Consider the following 19,358-nt stretch of genomic DNA (forward strand, 5'->3'; position numbering starts at 1 on the left):
AACAGTTACAAAGTGCTCTCTGATTTGCAAAGCACTTTTCATACACATCTTCTTTAATTTCTACACTTATCCTGTGAGGGTGGAGCATCATTCCCATTTTATATACAAGGACACTATAGGTCCAGAGGTGAAATTAAATGGGCAGAGGCAGGGGTTAGGCCACATCATCTAACTCCAGAAGAAATTCTGCTTCCCCCACCTCACTGCTCTCTGGGGAGGAGGGAAACAGAGATGCCCAAAGATTCATGGATGCTCATGGTCAAAACAAACCTGGTAAACTTATTTAGGATGCTGTTGAAGTGACCTACCTAAGTAATGAGCAAATGCATCAACCATGGCCCCTGTTAGCCTTTGAGCATATCCTCCAAATAACCTACACCAAGCCTCAGGCATCTCATGTGTATGGCACAGAGGGCTAGACAGGGAACAGTTAAGGACTAACCTCGTGTAGAGCTTAATATCTGCCAGGACTTGTTCTGAGCATGTTACAAATATTGCCTAATATAATTATTATAACAACCATACATTACATAGTAAAACATAAAGAGGAAAGAAAAATAATAGCTAGAGGCCAGGTGCAGTGGCTCATGCCTGTAATCCCAGCACTTTGGGAGACCAAGGCAGGCAAATCATGAGGTCAGGAGTTCGAGACCAGCCTGGCCAACATGGCAAAACCCTGTCTTTACTAAAAATACGAAAAATTAGCTAGGCATAGTGGCAGGCACCTGTAATCCCAGCTTCTCGGGAGGCTGAGGCAGGAGAATCACTTGAACCCAAGAGGTGAACCCAAGAGGTGGAGGTTGCAGTGAGTCAAGATTGTGCCATTCCACTACAGCCCAGGCGACAGAGTGAGACTCCATCTCAAAAACAAAGAATTAAAAATAGGCCAGGCAGAGTGGCTGGCACACGCTTATAATTCCAGCACTTTGAGAGGCCAAGACAGGTGGATCACAAGGTCAAGAGATCAAACCTTGTGATCCTGGCCGACATGGTGAAACCCCATCTCTATAAAAAAATATATATACAAAAATTAGCCAGGCGTGGTGGCACAAACCTGTAGTCCCAGCTACTCAGGAGGCCAAGGCAGGAGAATCGCTTGAACCCGGGAGGCAGAGGTTGTAGTGAGCCTAGATTGCATCACTGCACTCCAGCCTGGTGACAAAGCAAAGCCCCGTCTTCAAAATTTAAATAAATAAATAAATAAAAATAATAGCTAGAACAGGGTCAACAAACTGCAGCCAGTGGACCAAATGGGCCCACTGCCTGTTTTTGAAAATAAAGTTTTTCTGGAACACAGCCACAAACATTTACTTACGTATTGTCTATGGCTGTTTTCACAATACAGTGGCAGAGTTATCCAACTCTGGATAACTTATAACAGAGATCATTTGGCCCACAAAGCCTAAACTATTGACTATGTGACACATTATAGAAAAAGGTTTGCCAACCCCTGGTTTAGATGAATACTCCTATTTTGGCATATACATTATAAGAACACTGTTTAAATGTATCCAACCCTCCTGTGAAACTATAAGCTCTTTATATGTAGTGAATATGCCTTATTCGTCTTCACAACTCAGCAGCTAGTACAGGGGCTGCCATAGAGTGGACCTAGAAAAAAATGTGTAATGTTTCAGGAAAAATTGTGAGTAGTAACATTACACTGTTATAAATTTTGTGGATATAATGTAATACCTAGACCAAACACTAAAGAGCTATCAAAGAAGCACATTAAAGAACAATACGGTAAATCAAAATGGGGTGCTAAGAAATGACCAACTAACTCACAGGAAGGCAAGAATAAAAGCCCAGAAAAACAGAAAAGAGTGAACTAACAGAAAACAAAATACAAAATGGTAGACGTAAGTCTGAACATATCAATGACACTAAATGTAATAGTCTAAATACACCAACTGAAAAACAGAATCTATGGCCATACCACCCTGAATAAGGCACCTGATCTTGTCTGATCTTCAAAGTTAAGCAGGGTCAGGCCTGTTAGTACTTGGATGGGAAACCGCCTGGGAATACCAGGTGCTGTAGGCATTTTTTTTTTTTTTTTTTTTTGAGACAGGGTCTTGCTCTGTCAAGTAGGCCGGAGTGCAGTGGCTCACTGCAACCCCTGTCTCCCAGGCTCAAGCAGTTCTCCCACCTCAGCCTCCCAAGTAGCTGGGACTACAGGCACTCACCACCACACCTGACTAATTTTTTTTGTAGACATGAGGTCTCACTAAGCTGGTCTTGAATTCCTGGGTTGAAGCTATCCACCTGCCTCGACCTCTCAAAGTGCTAGAATCACAGGTGTGAGCCATCATGCCCAGCTGGTAGGCTTTTTCAAGACAGCAATTGTGTACTGAAAAAATTTTTTTACTAAAAATAGTAGATTAATAAAACATAACTATGTGCTACCTATAAGAAACTCACTCCAAAGACAACAATATAGGTAGGTTGAAAGTAAAAGGATGGAAAAGGTTGTATTCATTTCCTATTGCTACCATAGTACAAATTAGTTCAAATTGCTACCATAGACAAATTACTACAAACTTAGTGGCTTGAAAGAGTACAAATATATTATCCTACAGTTTTGTAGGTCAGAAATCTGATACAGGTCTTATAAGGCTAAAGTCAAGGTATTGGCAGGGCTGCACTTACTTCAGGAAACTCTGGAGATAATTTGTTTTCTTGTCTTCCCCAGCTTTCTAGCTTCTAGAGGTCATCCACATTCTTTGGTTCATGGCTCCCTTTCTCCATCTTCAGAGCTAGCAATGACAGGTGAGTCCTTTTTATATCACATCACTCTGACCTCCTCTTCTGCCTCCTTTTTCCACTTTCAAGAATCTTGTAATTACATTGAGTCCACCTGGATAACCCAGGATACCCTCCTCATCTCAAAGTTCTTAATTTAATCACATCTGAAACGTCTCTTTTGCTATATAAGGTCATACTTCACAGGTTCTGAAAATCAGGACATGAACATTTTTAGGGTCATTATTCTGCCTGCAACAAAGATATATCATGTAAACTTTAATTTTAAAAAGGCAGATGTGGTTACGTTAATATGAGATAAAGTAAACTTCATAGCAAGGATTATTACCAGAGGTAGAGAGGGATATTACACAGTGGTAAAAGGGCCAATCTACCAAAAAAAAGAAAAGGCTGGGTATGGTGGTTCACACCTATTATCCCAATGCTTTGGGAGGCCGAGGCCAAAGGATCACTTGAGCCCAGGAGTTCAAGATTAGCCTGAGCACGTAGCAAGCCCCTGTCTCTGTAAAATTTGTTAAAAATTAGCCAGGCATGGTGGTACATGCCCATAGTTCTAGCTACTTAGGAGGCTGGCATGGGAAGATTGCTTGAACCTGGGAGTTCACAGTTGCAGTAAGCAATGATCATGCCATTGTGTTCTCTCCTGGGTGACAGAGCATGAGCCTGTCTCTAAAAAAGAAAAAACAAAGCAACAACAACAAAAACAATTGGGAACAATCTTAATCTTGTTGAGAACTATCAATATCAACATATCAACAAGCATGGCTAATGGCTATCCTTCTCATTACTCATATTCATCATAGTTCTGGAACTTCTAGCCAAGACAATAAGGCAAGAAAAGAAAAAACATAGAGATTGGAAAGAAATCAAATGGTTTTTATTTAATTGCATATGTAGAAAACCTCAAAAATATATTTAAAAAATTGTTTTAAATCTAGAAGAAGTGATTTCAGTAGAGATGCAGGATATGGAAAAAAATAAATAAATAAATTATATTTTTATATACTTGCAATGAACACATGACCACAAAAATACAATACCATTCATATTTGCTATAAAAGCAGGTATAAATCTAACAAACACGTACAAGACTGGTATGCAGGAAACTACACAACAGTGATGAAATCAAAGAAGACCTAAATAATGGAGAGAGAGATATGCTCCATTCATGGATAGAAGGTTCAACATATAAAGTTATCTATTCTACCCAAATTGATATATTGGTTTAATGCAATTCCTATCAAAATCCCAGCAAGATATTTTGTCAATTGTATTATTCTAAAATTTATAAGGAAAGACAAAGAAACTATAATAGCCAAAGCAATTTGGAAAAGAAAAATTAAGTAGGAGGTAACTCATTTTACCAGATTTCGAGACTTATTATATAGCCACAGTAATAAAAGCTGTAATATTGACAAAACGATAGACACATAGATCAATGCAACAGAATAGAGAATCCAAAAATAGACTTATACAAATATGCCCAACTGAGTTTTACAAAGGTTCAAAAGCAATTCAATGGAGAAGAGAAAGGCTTTTCAATAAATGATGCTATGGAGAAATTGAACACCCAGACACACAAAAAAACTAAAACTAAAACTAAAATCTCACATCTTACACAAAAAGTAACTCCAAATGGATCATGTACTTAAATGTAAAATGTTTAATTACCAAACAATTAGAAAAAAATTGAGGAAAATCTACAGGATCTAAGGCTAAACAAAGGGTTCTCAAACTTGACACTAAAAGCACAAGCCATAAAGAAAAAACTGATAAATTCATTAAAAGTATGATCTTTTGTTCTGGGAAAGGTCCTGTGAAGAGGATGAAAAGACAGGCTATAGACTAGGAAAAAATATTTGCTAACTACTTATCTGACAAAGGACTAGTATCTAGAACATATTTTTTTAAACTTTCAAAACTAAACAATAAAAACAAATTCCAGTTGGAAAATGAGCAAAAGACACAGACATTTCACTGAAGAGGACATAGAGATGGTAAATAAGCATATAAAAGGATGTTCAATATCATTGACCACTAAGAGCATGCGAATTAAAACCATAAAGAGATATCACTACATACCTATCAAAATGACTAAGGTAAAAAATAGTGACAACACTAAACACTGGCAAGGATGCGGAGAAGCCAGATCATTCACACATGCTTTTGGGAATGTAACTGGTATAGCACTCTGGAAAACAGGCACTTCCATTAAAAAACATCTAAATATCCAACTACCATATGACCCAGCAACTGCATTCCTGGACATTTGTCCCAGAGAAAGAACGCTTATATTCACTCAAAAGTCTGCGTATAAATATTTATAGCAGCTTTATTTGTAATTGCCAAAAAGTGAATGTCCAGATGTTCTTCAGTGGGCAAAAGGTTAAACTAACTGTGGCATATCCACACCACAGTTAGTTTATAATGGCAATAACAAGAAACAATTAAAACACACAACCTGAATGTATCTCCAGAGAATTGTGCTGGGGGGAAAAAGCCAATCACTAAAGGCTATACACATTGTACAATTCCATTTATGTAAAATTCTGGAAGTGACAGAATTGTAGACGTGAGAGGTCATATCAGTGATTGCCAAGGAGGGCATGGGAGCAGATGGGAAGTGGGTGTGGCTATAAAAAGGCAACACGAGAGATCCTTGTGGTGATGGAAATGTTTTGTATCTTTGATGTGAATATTAATATCCTGGCTGTGACATTATGCTATAGTTTTCAAAATGTCACCACTGGTGGGAACTGGGTAGAGGGTATGTGGAATCCTTCTGCATTGTTTCTTACAACTGCATGTGAATCTATAATAATCTCAAAATTAAAAGTTTAATAAAATTTTTGACATCTTTCATTTAGGACTTCATAGGCAAATTAAGAATAAGCCCTTGGAGGCCGAAGCAGGTGGATCACAAAGTCAAGAGATCGAGACCATCCTGGTCAACATGGTGAAACCCTGTCTCTGCTAAAAATACAAAAAAAATTCGCTGGGCATGGTGGTGCATGTCTGTAGTCCCAGCTACTTGGGAAGCTGAGGCAGGAGAATTGGTTGAACCCAGGAGGCGGAGGTTGCAGTGAGCCAAGATCATGCCATTGCACTCCAGCCTGGGTAACAAGAGCGAAACTGTCTCAAAAAAAAGAATAAGCCTTTATAGTTGTATGACCTTTACGGTCTTAAAGGAGGTTTCACATTCATCGTTTCGCAGAACCACGGACTCATTCATTCATTCATGAGTCATTTAAACATTTTCAGGTAATCATTAAAAAATTATCTATCAAGCATAGCGCTTAGGCTCAGATTACAGTTATAAACCCTCTAATTCTTCCTCTCAAGCTGCTCACAGTCTTTTCATCGTCACTAACTACCTGAGGTAAGTAGAGTGGGTATTATCATTTTGTTTTGTAACTGAAGAACCAAAAGGTGTGTGACTCATCCAAAGTCACATAGTTACTTCACCATGAGGCTAGCAGTAGAATTTGAGTCTTCTCCTTGTCTATGTTCTCTCCACTTCACCCATGTTAAAGCAAAATAGTAAAGAATACAGGCTCTGGAGTGCAGATAGGCTCTGTTCCACCATTTATTAGCTGTTTGCCTTTGGGTAAGTCAATCAATGGCTCCAGGCCTCAGTTTCTTCTTCTATAGAATAGAAATAACAATAGTTCCCATCTTACAGAATTCTGTAAGATTTCAATATGTTAATACATGCATTGTGCTTAAAATTGTACCCAACACATTATAACAGCTAAAAAAAGTTGTACCTGACATTAGATATTGCCCATACACCAAATGAGTAACATAATGGAAACTATAATCATATAGAAGTAATAGCTCATACAAACATGGCATGTCTTCTGTAAGTGTTTCAACTGTCATTAAACATCAATAAATATCCATTCATTGCTATGAGGAAAATGAGTAGAAATATTTACAATTTCTGTTTGAGAGAACAGAGAAGTAGCATGCTTGGTAGGGCATTAAAATATCTCAAAGACAGAACTGAGACTGAAGTTAAAAGACCCTTTTCTTCATGATTATTTGTCAGAAAAGTTAAACATAAGACCCATTTCAAACTGTCTCATATTGGCCACAAAGGGAAGCTGTGGTGTCCATTCCTCGTTTGTACCTTGTAATTATCTTCTCCCTACTGTAACTGGTGACCATATGTCAGGATGTGCATGTGTTTTACACAGACAGATGGGTGAGGCATAAAGGCCATAATCAGTTCCCTCCCATAACAATACCCTATTTTTCACCTGCCCAACAATCATGGATTAATTATGAGACTCGTCTCCCCAGCAGGTGGTGCCCGTGATCCCATGGCCATATCAGATCCACCTTCAAAATCAAGCAGATAAACAGTCTATCCAGAATTTCTAGTATAAATGTTCATCAGCTGTATATGCAAGCATGTAGGGCAGGTGTGGTCATTCATTTACCAGACTGTTCTTTGACTTAGTATTTCAATGTCTGGTGTCTGTTGGCAGAGTTGACAAGGCAGTTCTAAGCAGCCCCATTATGGATGTCAACTTAAGTCAGGCCATGCTAGATCTAACATTCAAAGATTTGCCTAACCATTTCCAAGTGGGACACTGACATGATCCCAACTCTCCTCACTACCTTCTTGGAGGCACCTGGCACTCACAAGTTTTCCTGGTGGCTTATGTCAGGGATGCCTAAGATAGTCCCAATTTCAAATGTTCTCTTGGTCAATCACACAAACTATCAGAGCCATTGAAGCATGTACCTTTCAGCGTGTCTCTTGTATCTCTAAATAGCACAAAAAGTCTTTTTTGAACTATGTGTTCTAAGATTCAGAAAATAAAGTCACCATAGTTTAAGGCCCAAAGACTAGAAATAGTTGAGATTAGATGTAAAAGGAAAGCAAGTTATTTTCCAGCCATGACCTTGACAAAAAGGCATGTAGGATGCTGCACAACCAAGGAAAAGCTCATAGGTAGTGGCTTGACCTATAAGCTAAACTAGCTGCTTTATTCATGGAAAATGACTCTTACATGAAGGACTGACAGTCATTCGGATTTGGGTATTTGAAAGACATTTTCTTGAAAATGAATTAAGTGAGTTTCTCACTTCAAGAAAAACAAATGACTTATTTGTCAGTATCAAAAGTTGAGCTGTCAAATATGAATTAGAATTTTGGAAAACTTGTATCAACAGCTCTGTGACTTTTACAAATGTGAGAGATGAACATTGGGACCCATGAGTTTGAGTGAGATCTCCAAGGGGATAGAAAGGAGAGGGTTGCGAAACCCTCCTAGAGGATGGAGAGAGGGGAAAACGCAGAAAGAGAGGAGATTAAAGAAGAGCAGTCAGGGAAGTGAAAGAAGAACCAAAAGAGAGTCACGGAAGACAAGAGAAGGAAGAAATCAGTAACCCCAAAGGCAGCAGAGAGCACCCAGCATTTGTCTACACAGAGAACTTGGCCAACAAAGCGTGGAAGGCAGTGCATGCTGGATTCTGTTTTTGAAAAGTGCTGAGACATCTGGCTGGCCAGAAGGGATGTGGGAAGGTGGCCTGTTGATGAAGCCAGAACACGAGAGACCCAGCTTGTCTTCACGTACAATAGCTCAGGCAAAATCCAGAGCTGAGATTAGACTTCAGGTCTTCTTGTTTCCGGCCCAGAACTAGATTCTTATTGCCTTTCAGAGCTGTGTTTCGTGCTTCTAACATTTGAAACAGATGTTGTGAAATCTGGGATTTCCAGCTTTGAAGTGAATTAATATGTTAGCCTCCCATATCTCAGATGCATTCTGAAGAAACAGTACTAAATGTGATAAAAGATTAGAACATCAAACTGTATAATCCAACTAACCTGGACCTGCTTCTGCTCTAAGGTTCCTTCAGCAAGGGGTCACAAATATTAATAAAATGTAACTCTGCCTCCCCAAAGCCTTGGTCACTAAGTACTTAGGTTCTCACTGCAAACCTCTACTGAGCTCTCTTGAAAGAGTCCTGAGAAAAGGTTTCGTAGGTGCTTCGCAAACCATCAGTGCTGAAGGAGCAGGATTTTAAAATCTCCAGCCCATCACAAACCGATGCTTTTGTAAAATGCAATCAAAGTGGTAATTTGAAAACAACTGAATGAATATATAATACAAGTCCAATATTTATGGCTAGATTCAACAAACAAAATTAAATTTCAATAAATATTATAAGAACTAGAGTAACATAGGAGATTTTAAAATTGCAGAAACAATACACATTGAAATCATGAGTAATAAAGAAAATCGTTATGACATTTTTAACTTTTGTTGTTCTATAATTATAATTAACACTTATGAGTAAAATAGCATTACCCATAATAAACTCCTATACTCACACTTTGAATAGATAATGTAACAGTTTAAATATTTGACATTTTTAACACACAAAAAATGAGTTTGTTGCTCCCTTACTAACTAACGTATTTAATCTAGGTTAGAGTGGTGAAATATACTCACAGAGGATAATGTATATCTAAATCATTTCTACGTTTGACTCAATATTATTCAAAATAGAGAAATCGGTCTCCAGAGGCCTGTTGACAGGATGGAAGAAGAGATTTAAAGCAATTTTAGAGAGGACAAGATATTTTTAACCTTTACACAAAATGAAGCAAATGATGCTGTATTTCAAAATTCATCTTCAATCCTTTAACAGTTGCCAGTTTCAACATGTCCTATAGAGTTTATTAAACTTAAATTATCTTTTCTATTTTAGAGACAGGTTCTAGCACTGTAGCCCGGGATGGAGTGCAGCGGCACCAGGATAGCTCATTCCAGCCTCAAACTCCTGGCCTGAAGGGATCCTCCTGCCTCAGCCTCACAAGTATCTGGTATTATGAGCCACCATGCTTGCCTCTAAATTATCTTTTGATAAAAGAAATGTATTCTTTATACTGGGTCTTCACTTGGTGGAAAATAAAATTTCAAAACATACTTTCAAGTTTGATAAGTATTCAGAGATAACTTTTCACAGACATGCAGTAACAAAATAATCACTTCATTCATAATTGTTGTTACATTATGGAACATGTCCTAATAATCTATAGAAACTCAGTTCTTCCAAGTTTCTACCTGTTTTATTCCCTTAGGTTTTATCTGCCATTGGAAAAAATGCTGCGTTCCCACTTTGCATAGAGTATTATGATCATTGACATTATCAAAATATCAGACAAATAAGCAAGTGTGGTTATCCAGTTTGCGTCTTTTAACAGTTTACCAAAATGGCTTCTTATCTTGCAGAAGCACAGTGTCCATCCCATAGTCAAATATGCTTGGCGGAAATCATTGACCTCAGCATGCAGCAGCAGTCATTTATAATCAGCTTCCATATTATTACGTAATAAAAAGAACAATAAATTTAAAATATTAGCTTTTACATGATTCACAATTTTCACTCCATAACTAAACAGAATGTTTAATTCAGCTTGTTTTTTTAACAGCAAAACTTTTTCAATTAAGGAAGCCAGGTATTGATTTACATTCTGGCACAAGCTTCTGACTCTGAGTAGCTATGCCATAATGTCATTGCGAGGAACATACTCCTACCCAACACTTAAACTCTAAATCACATTTGATTATAATGGGATTCTTCATAATTATATAAAGTTCTGGGCTAATTGAGTCTGTTGAAAGAAAAAAAATTACTTCGTCATATGACCGTCATGTTCTTCATAACACATCAGTATAGGCCAGGCATGGTGGCTCACACCTGTAACCCCAGCACTTTGGGAGGCCAAGGCAAGTGGAGGCATGAGACAACATGGTAAACAACATGGTGACAGCCTGGACAACATGGTGAAACCCTGCCTCTACTAAAAATACAAAAGTTAGCTGGGCATGGTGGCGGGTGCTTGTAATCCCAGCTACTTAGGAGGCTGAGGCAGAGAATTGCTTGAACAAAAGAGGCAGAGATTGTAGTGAACTGAGACAGTGCCATTGCAGTCCAGCCTGGGCAACAGAGAAAGACTCTGTAAATTAATTAATTAAATACAATAAATAAAACACTAGTATAAATACTAAAAAAAAAAAAATTCACCATGTTAGCAATATCTGCATTTGTCAAACTTCGGTGAAGTACACATCGCAAGCTTTTTGTGCTCTGTGAGTTGGTTTTTCTTATCATTAGTTAGTTTTTTAGTACACTGAGCTATGGTATTATTATTATTATTGTTATTATTATTTTGAGACAGAATCTCTCTCTGATGCTGAGGCTGGAGTGCAGTGGCATGATCTTGGCTCACTGCACCCTCCACCTCCTTGGTTCAAGTGATTCTCATGCCTCAGTCTCCCAAGTAGCTGGGATTACGGGTGTGCATCACCACACCTGGCTAATTTTTGTATTTTTTAAGTAGAGATGTGGTCTTGCCATGTTGACCAGGCTGATCTTGAACACCTGACCTCAAGTGATCTGCCTGCCTTGGCCTCTGAAAGTGCTGGGGTTACAGGCATGAGCTGCCACGTCTGGCCAATGGCATCATTTTAAAGCAGCATTTGAAGCATATTTTTGCCACAGATTCGCCAAACATTTATAAGCCAATATCTTTGGTGGAGTCTCCCAGCAAGGTCTCAGCAACTGTAAGGGTCTCTTAGACTTAGCAACCTGAAATGCTACTTTATAAGATACCTGTAAAGTACTAATTATTATGTGAAATATTGAACATCTGCTTCTGTTAGCTTTTTAATAATTACATTTTAATTTCAATATTTTTCAAATAAATCTTTTCTTGTTTTATATGTAAGTCTCGCTTAAGTTTTGATGGGTTAATTGCTTCATTGCGTGGTACATTTCTATAAATGAAAACACCATGTTTTTAAGCACTTGATCATCAATTTAGGCTACAAACCTGTACTCAGCATATGATATATCATATTTCCAAGTAAAATTAGTATGAATGTGTTTGATCTTCAGTTTTTCAGAATCACTCCCACTATTACCATTTGGTTTATTACTGCTACATTCAGAAAAGTTGTATAATTTCACGATGAAACCATCCAGGGGAGCTTGTTTTGCCGTCTGTGAAATAAAGTTAACAATAAATAGTACAGCTTTTACTTCCGTAATTTAAGTAAAAATTTAAGTTTTAAAACAGCCTTGATTAAAATTTAAATGATCATAAAACTATTTTTAAAATCTTACATTTTCTCAGATTTTTATAAACCTTTGGGTTACAGTTGATAGACCTTAAAATAGCATGTTATTAATGTGGTCCTATTGCATTAGTCATGTGATTTCTCACATTCCCTGTTCTACAAGACAAGTCCACAGATTATGCCTTTGGGTATTGCAGCAATGTCAAAGTGCTATAAAAGTTTCTAAATGCTGGCTGACAATTTTTTTTTTTTTTTTTTTTTTTTTGAGATGAAGTCTTGCTCTCTTGCCCAGGCTGGAGTGCAGTGGTGTAATCTCGGCTGACTGCAACCTCCACCTCCCGTGTTCAAGTAATTCTTCTGCCTCAGCCTCCCAAGTAGCTGGGACTACAGGCGCCCACCACCACGCCCAGCTAACTTTTTGTATTTTTAGTAGAGACAGGGTTTCACCATATTGGTTGGGCTGGTCTCGAACTTCTGACCTCGTGATCCACCCGCCTTGACCTCCTAACGTACTGGGATTACAGATAAGAGCCACTGCTCCTGGCCAACAATTTTTTCACTTAGCATATCACAGACAGATAAATAATTCATTAACCCACATGTGTAGCAGTGGTTTATATATCAAAACTTCATTAAAATCCTCTTTAATCATCTCCAGCTCTCTCCTAAAAGTACAACTCTCTCATCTTCTCTATCCCGCAACCTATTCCTCTGATACGTGTTCCCTACAGGCAAATCCAGCTACCTTCTTAGTAAACAAACTATTCCTTTTACCTTCAGCCATTCGTAACGTCTTCTACTCTCCCCGGCTCAGCAGAGCAAAAATCTCTTCCTCTGGACTTGCTGTGGTAGAGAGTATATATACATGTATATATGTGTGTGTGTGTGTGTGTGTGTGTGTGTGCGCGTGTGTGTGCATGCACATGTGCGCGTACGCTGTAGGAGGAAGGTGGTTGATCACATGGTTTAGAGACTGCAATACAATTGTAAATATAAATATTTATAATTTAGCGATTTGTTCTTGTAACAACATTATATCATAGAGCAAAATTGAAAACTAACTGAGAAAGCACTAGAAAATCAGTAAATGAGAATATAATTTGCAGGAACAGTATTCAGGTATTAAAATAAATTAAAAGTCCCTGGTAAAAACTACAGTTATTGCCTTTGTTTGAGTGAGGATTTTTCTACTTTGCCTACATATTTATTTTTTCAAAAATAGAACATACTTGTTTTATATTTTTAAAACTTTTTAAATATAAGATGATTTAAAAGAACATATATTTTTGAATGTTTGCCATGTTCTATGATCTCTGCCAACAAAATCATAGACTAACAAAACTGTATCACTTATGATTTGTAAAGGATGATACCTGTGATTTTCAAAAGCCCATTATAGAAGTTAAGAAAAACATTATCAGGATTCAAATAGAAAAATGAGCCAAATATATAATCAGAAACTTATTTTTTAAACAATGTTGAAATCCACAAGGAGGAAATCTTCAGTAGACAAAAAATTCGGCCGGGCTCGGTGGCTCACGCCTATAATCCCAGCACTTTGGGAGGCCGAGGTGGGTGGATCACGAGGTCAGGAGATCGAGACCATCCCAGTCAACATGGTGAAACCCCATCTCTACTAAAAACACAAAAATTAGCTGGGCATGGTGGTGCGCGCCTGTAGTCCCAGCTATTCGGGAGGCTGAGGCAGGAGAATTGCCTGAACCCAGAAGGCGGAGGTTGCGGTGAGCAGAGATCGTGCCATTGCACTCCAGTCTGGGTAACAACAGCGAAACTCCATCTCAAAAAAAAAAAAAAAAAAAAAAAAAGACAAAAAAATCTAGCTACAACAACTTAGACATACCGTTTTTTAATCTCTAAATTACGGAAAATGTCAAGCAGTGATAAATAACAATGCTGTGGAGATTGAGAGAGGCTGGTTCCCCCGGACACTGCAGGTGGCAGTGTAAACTATAACAAATGTCTACATTTCAGAAGCTCTTCAGAGTTCCACAAACATTTTCTAAATGTCCATTCATTCTTTCCTGGTGGAATGGAATTCACATTTAGCCCAATCCACCATTAACTTAGATGTAACCTGATTGCCAGTCTGCTGCAAGTTGATTTTCTGTATTCCGTAATGCTTCTAGTCACACACTTCATACTGTTTTGAAATGATGCAATTTGAAATGATGTCAGGAAAATTCCGCATCTTTCATTTCCTCTACTTGTCAGCGAATCTGTAACAGGTATAGAGGTGGTCAGAAACCTGTCAAAAATGCTCCACCATTATCTGGAAAACCAGACATGTACATGGTGATTTAAATTGTCAATTAAACATTGCCCAATATCCTTCTCTGGAATTCTTGCCCAACAGGACACCCCCAGTTTCTGCAAAGAAATTAAGTAGTGATAGAGGCTTCTTTCAGCCTAAGCATTTAAGAAAGTCATTTCTGGAATTCTCACTACTCTCTTGGAAGTCAAAGCGAAAGACAATGTATTTCATACATAACTTTGTAAAGTCTGCCCTCTACCGTTTCTCATAGTAAATGCAGCTAATATCCACAGATGTATTCTATGTTTCAGATGAGATCCTAAACAGTTTTGTCTACAATTTACTGGGCACCTTCAATATGCCAAGCAACTAGTAGATGTATAAATGCTTGATCCCTGTTTAATACTTACTATAGCTCCATGAGGCAAGTAAAGTTCCTTTATTCGTATTTCACATCTAAGGACACATGCTCAGCGAGGCTAAGTAACTGTGTTGAGGACACACAGCTGGTAAGTCAAAGCTCCTGGATTGTAACCTGGTCTGTCCAGTGATAAAGCTTACATAGTCTTTACTCTGTGTCACATTGTCTCCAATTTGCTTCTATTCTGACACTTTAAAATGTAGATATAGTCATATATTTACTGACATTCATTATTGTTTCAGAAAGCCACACAGACACAGAGTCAAGCACAAAATTGGTCAGAACACATATGAAAGAAAAGACAACCATTCAAATACTTACTCAAGGAAGCCTTCAGACTTTGTGAATGTGCTTTCTTGTTGCATATAATTCTTCCTGGTTAGATGGGCATTCAGGCCACAGCATCTCAGTGATCCCAATAAGATGCATCTCAAAGCTGTGCCATTTTTGGGTATCGTCTGGCTCCACGGGGTATGAATATTTAAACACTGGCTACTGGTATTGCCATAGGAATTCAGCAGAGCTCTGTTGAAATCCTCAGCTGAACCACTTAAACCAGGCAAACAACTCACCTCCAGGCAGTGTGTCCCCAGCACCTATCAGATTGTCAGAGAACCGGAAGAGTCTGATGGGACAGTTTCTAGGGTCACTGATCTACATGTGAGGCAGGGGGCAAATCGTTTAAATGATGTGCTCATGCTACTGGAAAACCAGTGGGTTCCTATATGAGTCACTTCCACACACCCTCAGCTGCCAAAGGAGAGAAGATTTGTTCTCCTCAAAACGGAGGAAGTGAAAGAAGGGCAAGGGCAGCTTCTATAAGGTTCAGGAATGCCAAGGTTCCCATGTGGCATCATTTCAAATGGCAGGGGCATGGGTGATATGTGTCTGTCTTCATCTAGTAAGTCAAGACATTTTCTTATCTTAGGGACTTGGTTGCTATGTATTTGAAACATTTCACCATAGAAACAATGTTAGGTCCAGCCAATCCATAAAATTTATTCATCGTTGAATGTCATTCTTCACTCATATATTCAAACAATCACGTGATGATGGAAGTAAATGCAAAAATATTTCTGGGGAAAACCCACTCCAGATTCCAACCTAGACCTTAGGAGCACACAGTCCTTCTTGTGGTGAAACCAGGAGATTCTTTTGTGTCATAGGCTTCCCCACAACCCCCTTTGCTCACACACATCTGCTGGGCAGGGACAGCAGGAATTCTCCAGCTCCAAGTCACTGCTGGAGCACCCTTGGCCTGGGGTGGGGGCAGCAGCCTGGGAGAAGGAGAGTGAAGAGTAGGGAACAGGACGGGGAATTGAGAACAAGCACTGAGGACACATGGGCCGGGCCTTTTGACAGTATGACCCTCAATCGAGCAAATTCTATGGCTAGACCACTATCTAATCCCTCTCTTTTCTACTTCTGGTTTTAAATCTGGCCTAGTCTCCAGGCCCAGCCACACCTAGAAAGCAAGGAGGCTATAGGTTGGGTTGTTTAGGGTCTGCGATGGTTTATACTGAGTGTTAACTTGATTGGATTGTTGGATACGAAGTACTGATCCTGGATGTGTCTGTGAGGGTATTGCCGAAAAAGATTAACATTCAAGTCAGTGGGTTGGGAAAGGCAGACCCACCCTTAATCTAGGTCGGCACCATCTAATCAGCTGCCAGAGTGGCTAGAATATAAGCAGGCAAAAAAATGTGAAAAGAGAGACTGACCTAGCCTCCCAGCTACATCTTTCTCCTGGCTTTCCTTGCTCCTCAGCCTGTAGACGTCCTATTGTGGGACCTTGTGATTATGTGAGTTAATACTTTATAAATTCATATATATATATATATATATATTTTTTTTTTTTTTTCCTGAAACTCCTTCACCGGGTAATGGATGGGCTGTCTCCTCTGACTGATGGCCACAGCTCCATTCCAATGTCCCTCTCCTGCAGCTATTCTCTTTGGGTTCTAGTAACCTCTCCCTTCTTTTGTTCCTTCAGGTCTAAGGGTAGTAATGGCTCCTTTCTCTTGTTAGCTCCAGGTGTGTCACCTTGCCTTCTGGTTTCCATTAACCCTTATAAATAATTCCGTTCCTAATTTTTGTTTATTTAACCTGTTGGATGGCGCATAACATCTGTTCTTTCCCATACTAGTCAGGGTTCTCTAGAGGGACAGAACTAATAGAATATATATATATATATATATAGAGAGAGAGAGAGAGAGAGAGAGAGAGAGAGTGTCTTTCTGTCACAGAATCATCATTTAATTTTTTAAAATAGATTCCAGTTTTCTGGTAAAATTCCCCACATTGTCTTTTATTTCATTGAACTTGTTAATCATGGTCATTTAAATCTGTGTCTAAAATGTTATATGTCCATATCGCTTGTGGGCGTGGGTCTGTTTCTGTTGTCTATATTTTTCTCTTGATTTGAAGTACTTTGGTGTTCTTTTCTAACATGGCTGACATTTTTTGATGGAATGATAGATATTATGTATTAAAAGCTTTAGAGATAATTTGAGGCTCCCAATTACTCTCACTTTCTTTAGAGAGAATTAAAGTTTTACTTTTGGCGGCTAGTTTGAGTAGGGGTAGGGCTTGTCAGTTTTCTATTAGCCATAACTCTTGAGTTATGGTAACTTCTGGCATCTCAGCTAAATGATTGATGTGTTTGCAGGCTTATTTTCATTCACTCATTCTTTCTTCTTTTGGTTGGTTTCTTTTGAACTCTAATATGTATCTCTCCAGAATCCTCAGATATCTGAGAGCTCTGCTCAGCTTCTCAGACCCTCACCCATCTTGATCATTCACTGTTTATAGACGAGCAAATTATTCAAGTGAGAAATATCAAGCTCACTTTACGGCACTTTACTTAGACATTTTAGTCTCCGAATCTTGCCTGCCTTTTTAGCTTATCTCTCTGATGTCTTCAAATAGGTAATTTTTTTAAAAATCAGTTCCTAAGTTGTTTGGGGAAATAAGTTCTGATACAAGTGGTGAGTCATACTCAGAAGCAGAAGTAACCTGGGGAGATTAAATAAAATATTTGGGCTGCATGCCCATATATTCTGACTTAATTGGTCTGGAGTGGAGCCCAAGCATTGGTATTTTTAATAGGCTCCCAGTTATTCTAATGTGCAAACAAGATTGAGAACCACTGGTCCAAAAAAATTGACCAAATATCTTCTTGAACATAGGAATATTAAACCTACAGAGAATTAAAAAAATTTAAACTATTTTCCAACATTCAAAAGCTGGAAGATTTTACATAAAATCTAGATGGCAGGTTTCTCTCACATACCATAACTAGAAGCTCTGGGGGCTCCAGTTTCTCATAAAGAGCTGTGCTGAATAGCAGCTCTTTCCCTTAGGGCATGCAGTTTCCAGTTTACCACATCCTCACAAATCACTTTTGTGTTATTCCTTGTTCACTTCACTCATTTACATTACTGGCCTGGTCTTGTAGTGAAGGGCTAGAACTTAATTGTTGTTCTGTATCCTTTACCCTGATTTATTTTTCTTTGTAGCATTCATAACTAGCAACATTATATTATAAAGGTGTCTGTTTATGATCTCTATAGAATGTTCTACGAAGGCAGGGACTTTGTTTTGTTCACTGCTGAATCCCCAGCATTTAGAACATCACCTGGCACATAAAGGACTTGGAAGTAATATTTGTTAAATAAAGAATCACACAAATGTTAGGTTTTGGTCCTTGGTCTAGGGATAGAAGCTTACACACTAGGATGGGAAACTGGCTTTCTTGAAGTGGGTGTGTTAGTCTATTTGTGTTCCTGTAAAAGAATACCTGAGACTGAGTAATTTACAAAGAAAAGAGGTTTAATTGGCTCACTGTGCTGCAAGCTGTGAAGGAAGCATGGCACCAGCATCCGTTCAACTTCTGGTGAGGCCTCAGGGAGCTTACAGTCATGGTGGAAGACAAAACAGGAGTGGGCATGTCACACGGCAAGAGAGGGAGCAAGAGAGGGAGAGGAGAAGGTGCCATACTTTTTAAACAACCAGACCACATGTGAACTCAGAGTGAGAGCCCACTTGCTACTGTGAGGGGGGCACCAAGACATTCATGAGGGATGCACTCCCCATGACAAAATGACTCCCACCAGGCCCCCACCTCCAACATCAGAAATTACATTTCAACTTGAGATTTGGAGGGGACAAACATCCAAACCATATCATTCTACCCCTACTCCCTAAATATCATGTCCTGATATTGCAAAATACACTCATTCCTTCCCAATAGTTACTGAAAGTCTCAACTCATTTCAGCATCAGCTCGAATATCTCAAAGTCCCATTTGAAACTCAAGGTATATTCCTTCCATCTAATAGCCTACAAGGTCAAAAACAAGTTGTTTACTTCCCATATACAATGGTGGTATAGGCATTGGGTAAACATTCCCATTCAAAAAGGGAAAAGTAGGCCAAAAGTAAGCGGCAAAAGGGCCCCTGCAAGTCTGAAACCCAGTGGGGCAATCATTAAATCTTAAAGCTCCAAAATAATGTCCTTTGACTCAATGTCCCATATCATAGGCATACTGTTGCAAGAGGTAGGCTCCCAAGACCTTGGGAAGCTTTGCCTCTGTGGATTTACTGAGCGAAGGCCATGTGGCTGCTTTCAGAGGTTGGAGTTGTGCCTGTAATTTTTCCATGCTGAGGTTGTAAGACCATCTGAGGTGGTCCTACCATTCTCAGATCTGAAGGGCAGCAGCCCCCTTCCCAGAGCTCCACTAGGCAGTGCTCTGGAACTCTGTGTGGGGGCTCCAATCCTACCTTTCTTCTCAGCACTG

General features: G+C 38.9%; 1 pseudogene; it reads left to right on the forward strand.

Annotated features, from left to right (window-relative positions):
* The first annotated feature begins 1,925 nt into the window (after window positions 1-1,925).
* On the forward strand, window positions 1,926-2,046 carry LOC118145855 (5S ribosomal RNA; annotated as a pseudogene).
* The last annotated feature ends 17,312 nt before the right edge of the window (window positions 2,047-19,358 follow it).

This window comes from Callithrix jacchus, chromosome 10, assembly GCF_049354715.1.
Source record: "Callithrix jacchus isolate 240 chromosome 10, calJac240_pri, whole genome shotgun sequence".
NCBI lineage: Eukaryota > Metazoa > Chordata > Mammalia > Primates > Cebidae > Callithrix > Callithrix jacchus.